The sequence below is a fragment of the Ovis aries genome, chromosome 2 (genome assembly GCF_016772045.2).
Source record: "Ovis aries strain OAR_USU_Benz2616 breed Rambouillet chromosome 2, ARS-UI_Ramb_v3.0, whole genome shotgun sequence".
Classification (NCBI taxonomy): Eukaryota; Metazoa; Chordata; class Mammalia; order Artiodactyla; family Bovidae; genus Ovis; species Ovis aries.
This window is the reverse complement of record NC_056055.1, coordinates 77,745,878-77,763,107: the sequence shown is the minus strand read 5'-3', so window position 1 is coordinate 77,763,107 and position 17,230 is coordinate 77,745,878. Positions and strand designations below refer to the sequence as shown.

The window sequence follows — 17,230 nt, the reverse complement described above, 5'->3', positions numbered from 1 at the left end:
GCTCACACCCCTGGGTTGGGAAGATCCCCTGGAGAAGGGAAAGGCTACCCACTCCAGTATTCTGGCCTAGAAAATTCCGTAGACTGCGGAGTCCATGGGGTCGCAGAGTCAGACATGACTGAGCAACTTTCACTTCACTTTATGCGTTGTTTTAATCTGCTTTTCCAGTTAAAGGTCATGGCTTTGGATAGAGAAGGTGATATGTACTGTGAGCAGCTGACTACACAGATGGTATTGAAGAACAGATCATTGTTCATGGTACCTAAAAAATGGGCTCTTAGGAAGGTCAGACTGTATCTCAGATCCAGGTTTTTCTCAACTTATGAATCCCTACTAAAGTGCAAGAACTATCTTAGGCATCTTCATAGAAATAGTTTAATTATTAAATGATCCTGTAACAATTGCAAATGAAAATCCATTTGTAGGTGAATAAACAGAAGGTTAGAAAAGTGATCTAAATTAATAAAATTCAAAAACAATAGAGTCAAAACACAGACTCTTTTTGATATCAGTGTCCTTAGCCTTATAATATGACCACTTTCCTCTGAAGGAACTGAAATATGCATTTGGCAGGTGACTTTCCATTTACATAAAACAGTTTTATTCCTTTGTACATTTACTTTTTTCATTCAAACTTACTGATTTATTTAATAAATGCCTTCTGAATATCAGTGAGCCTGTGACTGCAGAAAGGATGGAAAGTTAAATCAAAGGAGGGATAGAGTATTCTAAGGGTTAACTGAAAGGAAAAAAAAATACATATATATATATATATATATATATATATATATTCACAATAAGAGTATGCAAAATGGATGGGCTTCTGGTAGCTCAGTGGTAGTGGTAAAGATCTACCTGCCAATGCAGGAGATGCAGGTTTGATCCCTGGCTTGGGAAGATCCCCTGAAGAAGGAAATTGACAACCCATTTTAGTATCATTGCCTGGGAAATCCCATGGATAGAGGAGCCTGGGGCTTCAGTCTATGGGTCTCAAAAGAGTCAGATGCAACTGAGTGACTAAAAAACAAACAAATACAAAATGGGCACTATTTGGAATAATTGGAGTGACTTAGACAAAAGTACAATTATGCTCAGTCATTATCAGAAACTAAAGAAAAACAGTAACAACAGGATTGATTTTATGTCTCTGTATAGCTGTATAATGAGTATGTATAACACAAAAAAGATACTTGAAATTTCAGCAAGTGTAGTTAATATAATCCCACAAGTAGCAGAGAAAGCTACTTGACATATATCCTTGATCAACACCAGCTAATAAAAGGGGTGAAAGTAGATGATATTTTTAAGGGACATATCCACATGGTGGAAGCCACTGGTTTAAATATGAAAGCTCTATGTTATACACTTATTTGAAAAGAAAAGGAGAAATGATTACAATGAATATTCTTAGAAGTCTGCCAGATATTTTAAAAGCAGACTAAGAATATGCATGAGGTTCTCTGATGACCTAAAATTTTGAACATAACTTGTGCATAAACAAGAGGCACCTTTCCTTGACTCCATCACCACACTCCAGCCCTGATTCTGTCCCTTCCTTTTTTCAACGAAATTCAAAAAAGAAATTGTACATTTGGTGAACTGTTTCTTTAAGCTAGCATTCATCACTCAAAGTGTTAAAACTTTTAATCTCAACATTCTGCTTGAATGTCTCTGACTGTAGGCAATAGTGAAGGCCAAATTTTGTTGTCATCATCTTGGAACACTCCGAAAAACATTTCGAATTGCTGACATCACTTGTTCTTGGCTCACTGCTCATTCTACATCTATTAAGTTTCTCAACCAATTTAGCTTATTACATTTTTGCTACCTATTCCAGTAATTGTTGAGTTTCCCTTAAGTATCCATTACTGATCATCACTTTTGTGTCCTCGTTTTCTCCCATGCCTCATTTACCACTAAAACACTGATAAGTCCCAAATCTAGGTCAGATTATAAAGTTATAACTTTCTCCTGAACTCCAGACCTACATGTCCAGTAGTTTACTAGAGCAACCTGCAAAGAGACACTACTGTATTCTAAAACTCATTTAAAATTTTACTTTTCATATTTCTCTACCATCTGTTCTAGGTTGCTTCATGTTAGTTTAGTTCATCAAAACCCTACTCCAAAATCTCTGCCTTATCTTGAAATTGCTAGCTAACTATTAAAGCCTTACTATTATCAAGCTCTTCATATCCGGTTTTAAGTCGTATCTTCAAATATCAGTCATACCTCTTTCCACCACATGCTCAGGCACTAGCTACACAGAATACATTGCCTTTTGGGTTATTGCACAGGCTGGGTTTTTGTTTTGTTTTGTTTTGTTTTCCTGTTTGGTATATGTATGCACCTCAGTTAAATCCTCCTTTGACTATCCCTGGATGAGATGGCAACTCTGACTGTTGCTGCTGCTGCTGCTGCTAAGTCACTTTAGTGGTGTCCGACTCTGTGCAGCCCCATAGACAGCAGCCCACCAGGCTCCCCCATCCCTGGGATTCTCCAGGCAAGAATGCTGGAGTGGGTTGCCATTTCCTTCTCCAGTGCATGAAAGTGAAAAGTGAAAGTGAAGTTGCTCAGTCGTGTCCGACTCTTTGCGACCCCATGGACTGGAGCCCACCAGGCTCCTCTGTCCATGTGACTTTCCAGGCAAGAGTACTGGAGTGAGGTGCCATTGCCTTCTCTGTAAGAGGTAAAACTAAAAGGAAAAAAAAGACAAACTGAAAATCACAGTGAGAGTATACAATATGTATCTCCCAGTATCTGAATGAACAACATTATTAACATGTTTAATTTATGTGTATAGATCAGTGCACATAATTGCAGAATATATATCATTATGAAGGACACATAGACTATTTATGAAAATTGATCAGATGCTGAATCATATAACAAGTTTCAATACACTCTAGAGGATCGACATCATGTTGAGTAAGTGCTTTGTGTACAAGTTATTTGAATCAGAAAACCTCTAGCTATTAAGAAATTAAAATATATTCTTTTGGAACTCTTATTGAGTAAACTTTTAACTTTAAAATGCTTAGAAATGAATAAAAATTAAACTACTGTATTTAAAAAAGTAAAACAAATGTTAGAGTGAAACGTACTTCAAAACACATATAAGAAAAAAATAAGGCAGAAAATTGTTTATTAACATCCACCTCAAGTTGAGGGAAAACAGTGCATTTAACTCAAATGCAGAAGGAGAGAAATAATAAAAATCAGGAGGTTACATAATGAAAAATATTGTAAAATGTACCAAATATACAGTAGAGATGATCAGCAAAACTAAAAGTTGCTGTTTGAATAAACTGATAAAAGTCGTAGATATCAATGTTACTGACCAAGTTAAAAAAAAAAAAAAGAGAGGCATCAAGAATAACTCATATCAGGAATAGACATTAAGTCTCTATAAATCTTTAAAATGCTAAAAGATGTTGGAAATAGCTTTTAAAAAAATAAAATGTTGCTTAAAGTAAACTTACAGTTAAAATTAACCAAAATGTGATGAAAGAATAAAGTGATCTAAGTAGTTGCATTCTATTAACGCAATGAATAATAAAAAGTCCTCTATAGCTAAAGCTCATAATAAAGGAAATAGAGGGAATCTTTCTCTTTATGATAAAAAAAAAAAAATCTACCAAACACCTACAACAAACAGTGGACTTAATGGTAGGTTTACTTTTGAGATCAAAAGAAGGGTGTCTAGGAACACCACTTCTGTTCATTGTTCTGGTGGTCCTAGTGGGTGCAGTGATTCGAAATGCATACACACATTCATGTCCATGTGCATAAATACATGAATGCATAAATACATGTATATAGGCATGTTTTTAAAACTCGGAGATTTAAGTGAAATATATGAAACCATTATTGTGTATAATGTGAGAGTGCAGATAATACATTGAAAAGAATAAACAGGTAAATTAAGTTTGCTCAATATAAGGTCAATAGAAAGCCAATTTTATTCTTACAGACAAGTGTTACAAAAAATAGAAATACTACATACATTCAATGGAATATTATTTAACCATAAAAGTGAAATAAATATTGCTATATGCTACAAATAGATGAACCTTGAACACATTATGCTAAGTGAAATAAGACAGACAGAAATGTCTTCAAACTGTGTGATTCCATTTGTATGAAAGTCCAGAATAGGCAAATCCAGAGAGGCAGATTAGAGGTTGCCAGGGGAAGTGGATAAGAGAGAAATGAGATTGACTGCTCATAGGTATAGGGTTTCCTTTTCAGAGTTTGGAACTATTCTGGAATTTGTGATAATGTTTACAAAACATTGTAAACATAATATGAGCCATTAAGTTGTCCAGTTTAGAATAGTAAATTTTATGTTATGTGCATTATATTTTTAAATAGTCAATACACTGTTAAGGAAAAGGTTGAGGATCCCACTCTTCTACCTACATCCTGTTGAGATAAGACATGATATAGATTCATGTGATACAGACAAATAGTTAAATGGGATATGTTGATATCTATTAATAGAAACACCCAAGTATCTGTGAACAATTAATTTATAGAAAAATTATCTTTGCATAACAGTGACAGAAGTAAGATATTTTCAGTAAATTTTATTGCATCAATCTGGAAAATAGTAACATTTTATAACAAATCACACAGAGCAAAACATTAATTTCAGGTAGGTTTTGGATTAGATGTGAGAGGCAGAAGAATGCGATAACAAACTTTAGTTTCAGAAGAAGATAGAAAAGACTATATTATATATGATCATTTTGTGTAATGCATGTGCCACAAAAAGACAGAGACAGTTAAATTTGCTGTAAAACTTAGAATTAATTTGCAACAAGAGGCACAAAACGTGAATAAAAGGGTAAGATATGGAGGGGGAAACATATTTCACCAAATATAATCAACAAAGGATCATATCTAGACTACATAAAACACTTTGGCAAATTAATAAGGAGAAGACAACCCGCATTAGGTGGACAAGCAAATTGAAAACTGTCGTCTTAAATGAAAAACTATATTTGTATGAATTATGTATAAATGTATGGAAATATGTGAAAATGCACTAAAACACATTAATACAGAAATGTAAATCAAAGTATAATTATACTACATAGTAAACTAAAGTGAAGACTAAAGTTAAGCAAAATAAAAGTATATTCTGGTGAATCTGTACAACAATGAAAACTTTGAGACACTATTTGGCAATGTCTGCTAAAAAAGAACATATGTATTTTTTTTTTTACTTTAGTAAATTATTTCCAGGAAATATCCAAGAAAAAATATGTGTACATGTATAAAAGGATGCTTCTAATAGAATTATTCATGATAACTAGAAAGTAGAAACACTCCATACTGTCAATAGAGGATTGAAAATATAAATTATGTAATGTTTATCCAATGAAATTCTGTAGAGTAACAAAAAATAATTATAGTTACAAACAACAAGATGAATGAATCACAGACATGTTAAGGGAAAGAAACTAAATATAGACAAAAATACGGTATATTATTTCAATTTTATAAAGTTCAAAACTAAGGCAAAACTATAGGATGAACAAAAAACAAAACAGACATATATAGATATAGATATATAGTTATTACAATATACAAAATGCTCAATGACATGTCTAAAATGTTGCCCCTCTCTGACAACACCTTGTCAATATGCCATGCAAAATTATGATGAATTTGTGATATTAGCGCTGCATTTCCACAATCACATCATATGCATCTGTATTGCCTCAAATGATTTGCATTTTATTTGAATCTGTGCTTTAGCATAACCCACAAGAAGTAATCAAGTGAGTTTATATGTATTTAGGTATATGTATGATGACTCAGACAGTAAAGAATATTCCAGCAATGTGGGAGACAGAGTTTCAGTCCCTGAGTCGGGAAGATCCCCTGGAGAAGGGAGTGGCTACCCAGTCTAGTGTTCTTGCATAGAATTCCACTGACAGAGGAGCCTGGCAGGCTCTAGCCCATGAAGTCACAGAGAGTCAGACATGATTAGCAGCCAACATTTTCACATATGTATGTATACTGTTTTTGTATATGCCCTGTGTGTGCGTATATATATATATATATATATAGTACTTGTATGCATGCTGTGTATATACATGTGTGTATACACACATATACAGTGACAGACCATGCTGTGGGCCTCTATGTGTTAGTTGCATTCTAGTTCTTGATCTGATGTTGATTACATGAGCATTCATTTGTGATAATTTATTGAGCTATATACATTTGCACTTTTGCAAGTTTCTTGCATGATTTATAAGCTATGACAAACTAGGACAACATATTAAAAAGTAGAGACATTACTTTGCCATCAAAGGTCCATATAGTCAAAGCTATGGTTTTTCCAGTAGTCCTGTATGGATATGAGAGTTGAACTATAAAGAAAGTTAAGTGAGTGATAGTCACTCAGTTGTATCTGACTCTTTGTGACTCCATGAACTGTAACCAGCCGGGCTCCTTTGCCCATGGAATTCTCCAGGCAAAAATACTGGAGTGGGTTGCCATTTCCTTTTCCAAAAGAAAGCTAAGCACCAAAGAACTGATGCTTTTGAACAGTGGTGTTGGAGAAAACTCTTCAGAGTCCTTTGGACTACAAGGAGAGCAAACCAGTCAATCCTAAAGGAAATGAGTCCTGAATATTCATCAGAAGGACTGATGCTGAAGCTGAAGCTCCAGTACATTGGCACCTGATGCGAAGAACTGACTCATTAGAAAATAAGACCCTGATGCTGGAAGAGACTGAAGGCAAGAGGAGAAGGGAGAAACAGAGGGTGAGATGGTTGGACAGCATCACCAATTCAATTGATGTGAGTTTAGGCAAGCTCTGTAAGTTGCTCATGGACAGGGAAGCCTGATGTTCTGCAGTCTACGGGGTTGCAAAGAGTTGGACACGAATGAGCAACTGAACTGAACTGATAAATCAATAACATATTTGTGAAAAGGAAAGAAAATATACCAAGTATTTTCTATGCCTCTCATGAGAAGAACTAAAATCCAAGGACAGAGATTTTGCACCTTTGAAGCCAGGCTAGAGATTCCAAAAAGCTTTATTATAGTTCAACAAAATCCATGGCCTGCTCCTCTCAAGTGAACCACTGGTCTTCTCAATGAGTCTAAGCCCTAGATAAGGAATTGTAATAGATTCATTCTGGCCAGTTTGTTACCAATTAGTGGTCCAGCATATGTATTTAATTCTGACCAGATAACCTAATTTAAATGTTATGACAAAAGAGGCGAACACATATTTATTGACACAGAAAACTATATACACAGTGTTAAATTGTCATGTTTATTGTTATTTTTCATTCTCTTTTACATAGTTTTTTTTCCATACTTGTATGATATATAATTTCCAACTTAATTCCCAAGACAAAAGGAAAAGATGATCATAAGTTTAAAAAATAATTTCCTTTATTTTATAGTAATAGTGGTTAGAAGTTCAATATTTCTGCTCAAACAAAGAGGCATGCAGTCGTATTTACAAAAGGCTTCAAAGTGTTTGCCGTTGCCTTTACACAAGACAACATTTTTAAAACCTTTGCATCCCACAGCAGGTGCTAGGTCTTTTCAGGGATTTGTGCTCTTCAGATACTGCCTTTCATTTGAACTTCAAATACCTTAAAAACACAGAGGCTGCATTTTGATATAATTTGAAATTAAAACATTTTTGTTTTTGTCATTATAATATCCCATGGATTTAATTTTCAAAATGAATCAAAGTCAAAACTAATTAATGTCTGATAATCAACAAACGCAGAAAAATGAGAAAACATATTTTAAAATGAAGCTTTAGATCACCTCTCCCATAAGAAAAATAAATGCATGTAATTACTATCATGAGATTTCAAGTTTATTTAGTAACAGTCTACCTTTTTGAGATTTTAAAGAATTGTGCTGAATAATTACAGTCACCGGAATAGTTGGAAATGTATTTTCAAGATCTAAACTATATTTTTTGCCTTTGTATGGCACAATATGAGATTAAGTAAATAGTTCAATTTAAGTGAAAGCCTAGAAAAAATGGTTTCCTAATCTATTTTCACCAATCTACAACTTTATAAATGCAATGATATTATAGAATTATAAAAAATATTGTGTACCTATTTTTAAAACAAAAGTAACTTTTCTTCCCCTCTTTTTTTCTAATTAGGCTTGGACTCTTGGATCATCTGGTGACTTCAGAATTCTGGTAAGACACTTTTTTTTTATAGTACTGTCAATATTTTCATTTCTTTAGCCACAAATTTTTGGAGGTTATCTTTCTTCCTATCTCAAGCGTAATCCTTTTTCTTAATTCTCTCCTCATTTCCATCACCTAAGATTGAATCTCCTAGGGCTGTCAGAAGAAGGTCAATTCCATCTTAACTCATATGGGATCATCTGTTAAGTCCAGATACTTCTTGAAGATTCAACTTTATGGGTTAGGAGAATATTCCAAGAAGGGGTAGCATTTGTTTCTTAAGGAAACAGAAATCACCACTGGAAGAGTCTCAGATAGGATAAAAGGTTATTCAGTTAAAAGGCAGAGTATCAACTAGAAATGTTTTTCTTTTAAAAGAGATCAACAACAAAATAAAAACCACAGAAAACCTGAGTTTGATAGCTGAATTTTTAAAAAGGTTTTTATTGCTACAGTGTTGATATTATACTTTATGATTATAGAGTTAGAAGTACACTGAAAGCACTGCACTTTTCAACATTAAAACTCTTAAAATTTCTATAGTATCTGCCTGGTACATACATGGAAAAGATAGATTGTTTAATTAAAAAGATGATTAGTTGAGGTAGAAGTTTTTCTATAAGTTATATTTTTCCAAACTTCAGGTTTATATTCATCTTATACCCCATCCATATACTATAGAAACATTCCTCACATTCAAATTCATCTATTGGATTCTACAATATTCTGAATCTATGCAAGACTGTAAAACATAGTTAATCTCATTTTTTAAATCTTATTTATTTTTTCTCAATAATACTCTGTCTTGGATTTTTATTTTTGTGGTCTGAGAGTCTACAACTTTCCTGATTACTAGAGTCACCCTTTCTATAATACTCAGGCAAGAGTAGTATAAAATTCTAACTAGATACCTTACAGGAGTACAGTCTTCTATATCACTCTTTACTATTGACTAGATATTGCTGGGATACATAGGAGGGTGGTGAGAGTTCCTCATGTCTCTGTTATTGTTCATTACCTGTTGCTCAGAAACGCTTCCAGGGATTTCCAAACCTGTGTCTTCTGGTCGTTCTAGCATGATTATTCTGTGCAACTTCAGGCCCTTATCCAGTCTATACCATCTGTCAAATGATAACAAAGCTGACACAATTTATTCTAGGATGAGGATTAGGATTAACATTCAATCCCTTCAGCACTTTCTACAAATACTGTAGAAAACTTTGCTTAAGTATTTGATTTATTGTGAAGAAAACTAGGGTACAGAATCATAACACCAGTGGTTCCTGGATATTTTCTCTATCCTAAACCTTCTCTTGGTTGTATCTGTGGGATCTGGACGTGCCTCCTGTAATTATCCTTCTCTAAATTCTACCAGCCTTTCTTCATTTAAGTCGACAGTGTGTTCTTGAGCAGTTTTCATCATCACACTTATCTTTTGGGTCTATCTTCTAATTTATCTCATTTCTAATCCATCTCATAAAACAGATGGTTCCTCACATCAGCAACTTATCTTCATACTTCTATATCCTGCCATATCGCATGTAAGGATATTTACCCGTAAACAGTTATATATGTAGTAATTGAGTTCGGCCATACTAACTCAAAAGCAGTCTTCCTTGAAAACATACCAAAAAACTCAAAGCTAAACCTTTCCTTGCACAGCCCCCATTGTCACTATTTCAGCTTCTGTGAACAAACTGCCTGTACACCCATATTCCATTCATCCCTCAAGGCCAAGTTCAACTCCAACTCCCATTTTCTCCTGGAATTCGTCATTGCTTTAAATATTGTGGTTTGATTGTGCCCTCTCTGAATTCTTTATTTTCAGGATCACAAAGTTTAACACTTTAACTTATGCTATTATGTGCTCTATTGTGTGTGTATTTTCTACTTAGCATTTTTGCAGGCTTGTTAAATGGGGTAGCAATAGCCTCTTAGGCTATTTACCACAGCCTCCTTTAAATATTGCTCTGTTTTTAGTAGTTCCCCAAGAAATATTTTTAATTAACTTATTTAGGATGTCACCTGTATTCACTCTACTAAAAGGTCAAACCTAATATTTAACTTCTATATTGTTTGCTTCTATGAGTTTTAATAGGAAAAAATGACCTGAACATGGAGGATGTTTAAGATATAATTCATAATTTGTTTCAGTTAATACTGATATAGTCTACAAAATTGCTTTGGGAGTGTTATTCAGAGAAAAGAAAGTACAATCAAAATTCAAACTGGAATAGTATTGAAGTGTAAATGATAATATGCAAACTGTTACAAATTAAATAGATCAAATGTATTCTATTCAATTATTGTATAACTCTCAAGCTAAAAAAATAATATTTGCTCTGGAACAAAATGCCAGTAATAAAATTCTACTTCCCTATGAAGAGCTAACATTGCCCACATTGTAGTTGAAAATATTTACAGAAAGCCTTATTGCAGCATTTTTTCACTTACATAAAACAATGTGTTTAAGGTTTATGATTCACTGAATTTTGTATCTATGTGTGCAATTGCAGCAATCTGTTCCAATTCATAAATTTTAGTTTCTGCACCTGGAGTTTGGACCTCTTAAGAGGTCAAAATAATAACACATTCATAATTATGTAAGGATTCACTGTGTATCAGGTGCTTTGCCAGGTGCTCTTTTTTAATGTACGTACCCTCATTTCTATCTTCCGATCATACTATGAGGCATGCATTTTGATCTCCATTTTATAGCTGAGGAGACAAAGGGTCAGAGAGCTTGGTTAGTTCACTTAATTATGGTGCTGAGATTTCAGTCTATTTCTAGGCTTCCAAAGACTTCACTGTCTTCTCAAAAAAGATTTACCCTAGAATACTTTTGGTAATATCCATTTCTACATGTTTAATAACAACTCTAGTTGCAGTCTTTAAGGAAAGTGATACCGAAGTAGTTAAAATGAGATTAGCCTTTTGTACTGTATAGTTATTTCAGTTCAGTTGCTCAGTCATGTCTGACTCTTGGTGACCCCATGGACTGCAGCATGCCAGGCTTCCCTGTCCATCACCAACTCCTGGAGCTTGCTCATTCTCATGTCCATTGAGTTGATGAAGCCTTAGGAGGATGAAAAGCCTACTTACTTTAAATCCAAGGTGGGTGGCTTGTCATAGTCTACACCTAAATTGTGTGTTTGCATATACATTTTATATCACATATATCTATCTTTTATGTCATATTTACATATACCTAATATATATAAATATTCATATTCAGGTCATTATTAACCAAAACAGAATCTACATACTGGAGCCTCACATAGCCCTCTAGTTAGACTATGGTGATTAATGCATGTTTCATTCTCTCACTTGTGTTCTCAGTTTACTACTACAAATTTTTAGTTTGGCCATCCTGACTTTTTTAAGTAGTATTATTGACAACCTGCAAATTACATTCATGTGCTTAGAATTAGTCATGAAATTTCTTTATAATAATAATATAAAATGTTCAACTGAGTATTGTGTTTTCTAAGAACTGAGTGCTATCTCTGATATAGAGGGATTAAGAATATTTCTTGGACATATACCAAAATACCTGTACTTTGTACAGTATTCCCTCATCAGGAATTATATATTTGGTGTTAAAATGCTATCTGTTTTCTAAAGATCTTATGTTGTGTATAAAAACTGAAAGAAACAAACCATACACATATGCCTACCTCACAGTTTTGCATTAGGAAACATTTATACATAAATAAATATTTTGCTTACTCCACTTGTAGTTATCATAAAACATTGGCTGTATCCCCTATGTATTGTACAACATATCCTTGTAGCTGATTTTATATTTAAGAGTTTGTACCTTAGTCTCCTACCCCTATTTGCCTCTCGCCCTTCTCTAGTGGTGACTGTATCCGTAAGTCTGCTTCTTTCTTTGTTATATTCATTGGTTCACTATGTATTTTTAGAGTCCACATATAACTGATATCCTACAGTATTTGCCTTTCTCTGATTTATTTCACTCAGCACAATACCTTCAAGTCCATTGACATTGCTTCAGTTGGCAAAAGTTCATTCCTTTTTTGGCTGAATATTATTGAATTGTCAGTATATTCTTAAGATTCTCTATCATTCCCCTGTTGATGGACACTGTGCTGGCTTTTGTTATGTTTGCAATTTTAAATAAAGCTGCTGTAAACACTGGGGTGCATTTATCTTTTTGAATTAGTGTATTTTTATGAATATATTCCCAGGAGTAGAACTGCTAGATAACTGTTATTGTTGTTCAGTCACTCAGCTGTGTCTGACTCTTTGTGAGCCCCTGGACTGCAGCATGCCAGGCTTCCCTGTCCATCACCATCTCCTGGAGCTTGCTCAAGCTCATGTCCATTGAGTCAGTGATGCCATCCAACCATCTTGTCCTCTCATCCCCTTCTTATCCTGCCTTCAATCTTTCCTTGCATCAGGGTCTTCTCTAATGAGTAGGGTCTTTTCTAATGGGCCAGCTCTTTGCATCAGGTAGCCAAAGTATTGGAGCTTCAGCTTCAGCATCAATCCTTCTAATGAATATTCAGAATTGATTTATTTTAGAACTGACTGGTTTGATCTCCTTGAGTCCAAGGGACTCAACAGCACAGTTCTAAAGCATCAGTTCTTCAGTGTTCAGCCTTCTTTACGGTCCAACTCTCACATTCACACAGACTATTGGAAAAACCATAGCTTCAACTCTAAGGATCTTTGTCAGCAAAGTGATATCTCTGGTTTTTAATATGCAATATAGGTTTATCATGGCTTTTCTTCCAAGGAGCAAGCACCTTTTAATTTCATGGCTATAGTCACTTGCTGTGGCAAGTGGAGGCTATTCTTTACTTGGAGTGGCTTCTCTAGTTGCAGAGAATAGGCTCTAGAGCATGCGAGTTTCCAGAGTTGTGACTCACAGGCTCTAAAGTGTGTAGGCTCAGTAGTTGTGGCATGTGGATTTAGTTGCCCCATGGCATATGGGATTTGAGCTCTTGGACCAGGGATTGAATCAGTGTCCACTGCATTTTCAGGCATATTCTTAACCACTGGACCACCAGGAAAGTCCCTTTTACCCATTTTTTAATCAGAATGTTTTTATATATCAACTCTACCTCAATGAAAAATTTAAAAGAAATACTTTGTTAATTTTAAAGCCATATACAGTTATTAAAATTATTTTCAATTTAGTTTTCTACGATGTGAATGTAAAATACATGTTTAGAGACCAAAGAGAGGAGTCATACTATCATCAATTCATTTATTTATTCTCTCACATCTTATTGAGTAACTTATTTGTATAAACAATCTAATAGAGTTGAGGTAATTTTAAAATGTTGTGACTGAGTTCACATACTGTCATTTTGCGTGTTCTGTGTAATTCTGGTGCTTTTATTTCTTTATGTTTAAAATTGGTATTGACTAAATTTCTCAATGTTTGTTTTAGGCTTTTCATTGTTTCTATTTACCTTGCTGAGATAGAAGATTATTGTACAGTGTGAGAGACTTTGTTAGTATCCACTGATATTAGGGTTTCTTTTCATTCTTGAATAATAGAGAGATGCTATTTTTCCTCTACTTTGAAGCTAAAAAAGTGTACCACCTTGGGGCAGATGAGGTGAAAACACTATAAACTTTCTAGTCTCTCTCTGCCTCTACAGAAGTGGCATCAGTTTGAAATAACAGAGCCACAGCAGTATATAATCCTGGATCCCTGAGTCATCTCATGGAAGGGAGCTGCTATGGCAAGGTCCAGAACCAGTTTAAAGATCAAGAAGCAAATTATTTGTCTTAAGCCACTGAGTTGCTGTGTTTTGTTTGTTCTTATGTTCTTGGTTTGTTACAGCAGCCTAAAGTCTGCTCACATCAATCAAATGGTTATTGTGAAAATGAGCATCATAGTATTTATGTAATTTGAAATCTGGAGTCACATTTCCAGAGGCATATTTTGGCAATATTATTTTTTATTTAAAAATAGTTTTCTTCTGTCACCAGGTAATCTGAGGTACACTTATTTGCTTGGCATAGCAGTAACATAGGCCCCCAAAACAAAAGCCTTTGAAACACTATACATCTACATCAACTATTATTCATTTCCCAAATATCTTTAGATCCAAACAACATTAAGAAGGGAAAAGATACAAAACAAGTATCTAAATTGAAAATGGTATACTTTCCAATTGAAAATGAATAACATTCTTGTAATAATCCTTTTAGTTCTTCAATCTTACCTGATATAGAATAAGATTCATATTAAGGACCATAAAAATAATCATTTCATTTTCCTAAGTTAAAAGTCTCCTTGTCTTAGATGAGTTTCTTTTGGTAGGGTTTTCAGCATCATCTTTGTACTCTTTGAATTAATATAACACAACACCCTCTCCTATGTCAGTTTGTTGGGGTTTTTTTTCTTCCTTGTGTGGTGGAAGCTTCCATGTGTTAGCTTGGTTTTACTTTTAAAGAGATGTAATACTTTAAGTACCACAAACATGCCAACTAGTATCATTTATGCAGTAATTAATTAAACATAACCTCTTTTGTTAACAAATAGGAATGAATATCAAAAACAGTTGTATACAATTACCTAGAACTGAAATGATTTAGTTCCACTACCATGGAAGGGTAAATTAGGCAACAAATTGTGCCTAATTTTATTTCATGGCAGTCATTAAAAGCCTCTAAAATGGTCATGGGAGAGTAAAATCTACCAGTATAATGTTGATTCAACTTTTAAGAATCAGAGTCATCACATCTGGAATTCAGGCTGACTTAACTGGTACATCATTTCAACTTCCATTAATTTTTGTATATTCTTTTTCCTCTCACCTAATTTCACCTTCAGGATCAGAGTTCAGAAAAGCTTTACAAGGCAGTATATTCCATTTTGGGAAGATGGCTAGTTATTAAACATCAGTTCAGTTCAGTTGCTCAGTCGTGTACGACTCTATGCGACCCCCATGGACTGCAGCACACCAGGCTTCCTTGTCCATCACCAAACCCAGAGTTTGCTCAAACTTATGTCCATTGAGTCAGTGATGCCATCCAACCATCTCATCTTCTGTCGTCCCCTTCTCCTCTTGACTTCAATCTTTCCCAGCATCAGGGTCTTTTCCAATGAGTGAGCTCTTTGCATCAGGTGGCCAAAGTATTGGAGTTTCAGCTTCAACATCAGTCCTTCCAATGAACACCCAGGACTGATCTCCTTCAGGATGGACTGGTTGGATCTCCTTGCAGTCCAAGGGACTCTCAAGAGTCTTCTCCAACACCACAGTTCAAAAGCATCAATTCTTCAGCACTCAGCTTTCTTTATAGTTCAACTCTCACATCCATACATGACTACTGGAAAAAACATAGCTTTAATTAGGCAGACCTTTTTTGGCAAAGTAATGTCTCTGCTTTTTAATATGCTGTCTAGCTTGGTCATAGCTTTTCTTCCAAGGAGCAAGCGTCTTTTAATTTCTTGGCTGCAGCTGTTAAACATACATCCTTAGAACTGAGCAAAAATTGTCATATTAGTAATTTGCTTCCTAGCATGGCATAAGACTTGCATATTTGCTAATAACAACCCTGAATTGGGTTCTACAATTGTCAGTAACTGGACTACATGGTGAAGTGTCCTTTTAGTGGAAAAGTGCATTGTCTATATTTTTATTTAAGCTACTCTCATCTACATATATTAATAAGTACGTTTTTGAAAATTATTTAAATAGGGATTCTGGTAAATCTACTGACATTCTCTTAGTACTAACATATTGTAAGAATGTTTTGTAATTTATTAAGCATGGCATTCCTTGCTTGATTTCTTGCCTGCTGTCCTAAGTCAAGCAATACTTATCCAGGTGCTCATTAAAAAATAGGAACACTATCCTGATTTTTTTATTAATTTTTAAAATTGCCTGTTTATTGTTCTATTTGTTTTATGTTACTTCCTCTGTCTGAGGTTTTCAGAACACTGGATTTACTGTCCAACAAATATCAAGTGATATCAGGGAAACTCTACAAATGGGAGCTGATGTCCTTCCCTACTCATCCCTCTCCCTTTATTTCTGAAAGAGACACTTGAACAATCATTTCTACTTTGACCCAGTCTGAAAACCACTCCTACAATACAAACTCTAGTATCAGAAAAAAAAATGCCCTAAAATGTTGACCATGAACAAAAAACATGGAAAAGTAATAAAATGAGGTTGAAGAAAGACAGTTCTCCACAATATGTGGACAACTGGGCAAGAGCAGAGACAGAAACCAACCAATCTAGTGTTGAGTCCTGTAGCAACTATAGAGTTACCTGAGGATGAAATGCAACTTACTTGACTTGTTAAGTTTTAGGTTAAAAAAAACATGCTTAATGAGAATCATAGCATCTTGTTGTAGGTACTGAGAAATGGTAAGTGGCAAGGCGAGCTTTAAGGGACAAGGGCTATGCTAATAGGATTAAATACAGAGGATTTTATACTATTCTGCTGATGGCTACCCACCGCAGCCTCTATTTTAGTTTTTGAGATTCCCTTTTTAACCAGAGTTTGTGCTGGTTCCTAAAAATTGAAGACACATGAAGGCTTGGTTCATGTCCACGGTAATTGCCCTGTTACCATATGGATCCCTGCATCTCTAAAATTGTCTCTTGCTAGAAAAGACTTGGAATAAAACTTCCAGTTATTTTTATATATGTATCCATATATAAATAATTCTGGTTTTTTTATTGCTATTTTAAAAGAATAATTATTTTATATTGAAACATTCAGTTCAATTTCCAAAAGTTCTGCAATTTGTCATTAATATTCACAAAAGTATTTGTCACAGAAAAACATCTCAAATATTTCTTCTTTTTTGAAAAAAAAGAAAAAGAAAATGTGGACATTTTCTTCTATCTATGTGTATCTGAATATTTGCGAATACTTTCTATCCTGAAAAGAAAATCAAGAAACCTGGGTGAAAGAACTACATTAAAACGTAAAGGGGTGATTATAGTGGCAAGCCTCCCTCATTAACACTCATGGAAAAGACTCTGATGCTGGGAGGGATTGGGGGCAGGAGGAGAAGGGGACGACACAGGATGAGATG

General features: G+C 34.5%; 1 protein-coding gene across 24 annotated transcripts in view; it reads left to right on the top strand.

Moving 5' to 3' along the window:
* Positions 1-17,230, top strand: part of PTPRD (protein tyrosine phosphatase receptor type D) — a 2,474,579-nt gene that overhangs the window by 963,319 nt on the left and 1,494,030 nt on the right. For all 24 annotated transcript variants that reach the window (XM_060410987.1, XM_060410960.1, XM_060410965.1 and 21 more), the window contains exon 6: positions 8,162-8,200. The gene's annotated coding sequence lies outside the window, so the exon portion shown is untranslated. The remainder of the gene's footprint in view (positions 1-8,161; positions 8,201-17,230) is intronic.